Source organism: Odocoileus virginianus, chromosome 24 (genome assembly GCF_023699985.2).
Source record: "Odocoileus virginianus isolate 20LAN1187 ecotype Illinois chromosome 24, Ovbor_1.2, whole genome shotgun sequence".
NCBI lineage: Eukaryota > Metazoa > Chordata > Mammalia > Artiodactyla > Cervidae > Odocoileus > Odocoileus virginianus.
Genome location: NC_069697.1, coordinates 30,933,577 through 30,936,901, shown reverse-complemented (window position 1 = coordinate 30,936,901; position 3,325 = coordinate 30,933,577). Strand labels below are relative to the sequence as shown.

The following is a 3,325-nucleotide window of genomic DNA, read 5'->3' as shown; positions in this document are numbered from 1 at the left end:
AAAAAAAAAGAAGATGCTGGCATAAAGTGTTGATGCCATAACCAGGTGAGACAATGGCTATGGTAATGAATGTCACTGTGGACAGGTGTCTAACAAGTAGGTGCCTCCCCTGATGCTGTGATGGTACCTGAGCCCCAACATAGATGCCACCTCAGGAAAAGGAGGGCAGAGGACAATCCCCAGTGACTGACACTAGGATGACTACATGTATCTAGAACTGAGTGATCATATTTTTTATTATTTTTCAGCATCTAACTATGGCAGAAATTCAAACAAATCAAATCATAAATTGAATTAATGATTCTCTTCTATAAAAATATTTATCAAAGAAATGTATCCTAAATGAAGGCAAAAAGGTTCTATCTCTCTCTGGGCAAGATGGTGGGGTGAGGGGGGTCAGGGGGGCAAGGCTGGTGTGAATTTGGGGCAGCCACACTCTAATTAATATAGGTACAGTTGATCGTGTAGTTCATGAGAAATCTATGGTTGTAAAATGAACTGGAAAGAAATATTACAATAAAACTTGACTGTGCTAATGCTAAGATTTACAAACTTGATGACCTATATTGTCCTCTGCCGTGCTTCCTTTGTTAGGGCTTCCCAGGTGGCACAGTGGTGAAGAATCTGTCTACCAGTGCAGGAGAGCAGGAGATGAGAGTTTGATCCCTGGGTCGGGAAGACTCCCTGGAGTAGGAAATGGCAACCCACTCCAGTATTCTTGCCTGGGAAATCCCATGGACCTGGGATTTCCTGGTGGGCTACAGTCTATGAGGTTGCAAAGTGTCTGACATGACTGAGGATGCACCCATGCCTGTTGCCTTTTTGACCGCCCTGGATTATTACGATATTGTGATGGCTCTATGCTGAACAATGCCACAGTGATGGATGCCGCTTCTCTGTTGATAGCTGATAATGAGTCTTCCCTTTTCATACTGTTCATGGGGTTCTCAAAGCAAGAATACTGAAGTGGTTCGCCATTCCCTTCTCCAGTGGACCACATTTTGACAGAACTCTCCACTGTGACCCGTCTGTCTTGGGTGGCCCTACATGGCATGACTCACAGTTTCATTGAGTTAGACAAGGTTCTGACCCATGTGATCAGTTCACTCCACCACTTTGGCCACCTGATGCAAAGAATTGACTCATTGGAAAAGACCCTGATGCTGGGAAAGATTGAAGGCAGGAGAAGGTGATGACAGAAGATGAGATGGATGGATAGCATCACCAACTTGATGGACATCAGTTTGAGCAAGCTCTGGGAGTTGGTAATGGACAGGGCATGCTGCAGTCCATGGGGTCACAAAGAGTTGGACACAACTGAGTGACTGAACTGAACTGAATGAGTCTTGTCCTCAGCCTCAGACTTCTGAACACTTGACTGCTATGGAAATTATGAAACTGAAGCATATTTTGATTCTAAAAAGTAAAACTGATTTGATTTTTTTTTAAAAAGTCAGACTAAAGAATGGTATGAACAGATCCTTGCATTTGTACAAGGTACAATAGCATAGAAGGAGCTTCTATTATTGAATTTCTGCTCAGCTAAAATACAGTATTGAAGTTGTCTGTGAATACATAGCAAAGAAATCTCCAGTGCCCCCAAGAGACTTTACTTCAGAACCCTGACTTACTGTTATTAGATCCTTTGATGTCAACAAAGCTGGATGTGAAGTTGATGACCTTAAGGAGAATGTAGCTGGTGGTAGTGTTCAAAAAGGAGTATTAAATGTGGGTCAGGAGATAGAAGTCAGACCCCATGTTGTTTCCAAAGATAGTGAAGGAAAATTCATGTTTTTATCACTTTTTGCAGAGCATAACGATCATCAGTATGCTGCTCTGCATGGGAGCTAACTCACTTCAGTTGTGCCCAACTCACTGCAACCCTATGACTGTAACCCACCAGGCTCCTCTCTCCATGGGATTTTCCAAGAAAGAATACTGGAGTGGGTTGCCATGCCCTCCACCAGGGGATCTTCTCGACCCAGGGATCGAACCCATATCTCTTATGTTTCCTGTATTGGCAGCGGGTTCTTTACCGTTAGTGCCAGCTGGGAAACCCTAATCTACTGCTCTAGGAGGTCTTATTGGAGTTGGAACAAAAGTTGACCTTGTGCCAGGCTGACAGAATGGTGTGGCAATTACTTGGTGTTTACCTGAAATACTCACAGAATTGGAAATTTCCTATTTCCTATTTAGATGGCTCCTCGGTGGACACACAGAAGGAGACAAGAAAGCAGCAAAAGTGCAAAAGCTATCAAAGAATGAAGTGCTTATGGTGAACACAGGATCCCTGTCTACAGGAGGAAGAATTAGTGCAGTCAAGGCTGATTTGGGCAAAACTGTTTTGACTAATTCTGTGTGCATGGAAGTAGAAGAAAAAAAAAATCGCCCTTAGTCAAAGAGTTGAGAAACACTGGCATTTAATTGGTTGGGCTCAAATAAGAAGAGGAGGGACAATCAAGCCAATGATAGATGATGACTGAAGAATTAAATAACAGATAAGGATGAAGTCAGAATTTCTCTTAACAACCTAGGGGTATATTTTCAAAGCAATAGTGGGGAATTAATTTCACAGTTCATTACCTTAGTAGTAGCTGTAAGGTTATTCTCAGTTTTGAGTGATGAAAATTTAACCTCTAGTACTGAGACAGGGTCTACAATAAATGTAAAAGTTGGCATAATGTTGGGTTGGATTTACATTTTATCAGAAATTAATCATCTCTAAATAAAGTCTAATTTATACAGTGCAGGTTTGAAAGTAAACTGCTTGCTACAACCAGACTTTGCTGCAGCACACATTCCACCTAACCTGTTCAAAAGAAAATCTTTCTTCTTTAAAAAAAAAAAAAAAAGATGCTATCTGAGAAAATATCTGGGCTTGTAAATTTTGCACATTTCAATATAAAACTATTGAATTAAGATTTGAATTAAGAATGGTTTCAATTCAGCATTTGCTCTGAGCTTCCTGTATACATTAGTGCCTGTAGAAAGATTTTCTCAGGTAGATAAAGTTTACAGAACAGGATTATTTGAAAGTATTAATCATTTCAAGCCTATTAACCACAAAATGCAAATCTGAGAAATATTTTAGGCATAACATTTCATAAACACCCTATTCAAAAAGATAAATTTGTCAAATGATAACAAGGCATGATAACTAAAGATAATAATGCTAAGAAAGGAATTAAAGCTCATGAATAAGTCAAAAATGAATAATTTTTACATGTCTTTGGAAGGAACAGATTTAATTTCAACTTTTACTTTGAGTAACATAAATATAGACATGAGCAAAATTGTAAGTGTAGAGTTACATTTAGAGTTACAT

The 3,325-nt window shown here is 39.7% G+C and overlaps 1 pseudogene; it reads left to right on the top strand.

The window, feature by feature from the left end:
* The first annotated feature begins 860 nt into the window (after positions 1–860).
* Positions 861–2,483, top strand: LOC110121522 (eukaryotic translation initiation factor 2 subunit 3-like; annotated as a pseudogene).
* Positions 2,484–3,325: the final 842 nt, after the last annotated feature.